Here is a 792-nt window from a genome sequence, read left to right as displayed (position 1 = left end):
AGACAATCCATAATAAATCAGAACTACAAAATTTAATCAGTGGATCACACATGTAGCATGCTTGTGGCGCCCTCCAAACCCGGGTCAAAAGTTTGGGATCCACACACACATACACATACCTTATTTATAACCTGCTTATAACAATAATAAAGATAACAATAATATGCAGTGACCCTATTTACCAACTACCACGGATTGCAACAGGCTAAAGTATGCACACAAGCCACACATCTACTTATATTACATACCGTTCAAATCCCAATCATTCAAACTCAAACTGAGTATTAAACTTTATTACAAACTTTTACAGACTTAAATTATTCCAAAAGAAGCCTACTAGCTCAGCTTTCTTAACCTGAACCCCTAACTCTCGCGCTGGACTGGGGATCCTCGTTACCAACTGGTTCCTTTTTAGCTGGAAAGAATATAAACAATATCGCACAAATGAGCTAACTAGCTCAGCAAGTCACAATGACAAAACTGAGAATAATGATCATCAATTGAACATGATTATGATATCAAGTGAACAATGGATTATGATTTAGAATTGGATATTATACTTTTAATTTAAAAACCAAGGTTAGGCTGCTGATCAGTCATGCACTAACCCCGAGCAAGGCACACAGCATTGCTCTAACTACTGGATCCAAGGCACACATTGGCCTAACTTGACCATTATATGGTCTGACCACGAATCTGGTCCACAATTTTATAAAAACAATCCAATTCTAACATAGTAACTGAATAAGCAATAATAAACAATAACCAGAATCTTTAACAACAATGAGTGTT

This window comes from Apium graveolens, chromosome 5 (genome assembly GCF_009905375.1).
Source record: "Apium graveolens cultivar Ventura chromosome 5, ASM990537v1, whole genome shotgun sequence".
NCBI classification, from domain to species: domain Eukaryota; kingdom Viridiplantae; phylum Streptophyta; class Magnoliopsida; order Apiales; family Apiaceae; genus Apium; species Apium graveolens.
This window is presented reverse-complemented; position numbering follows the sequence as displayed.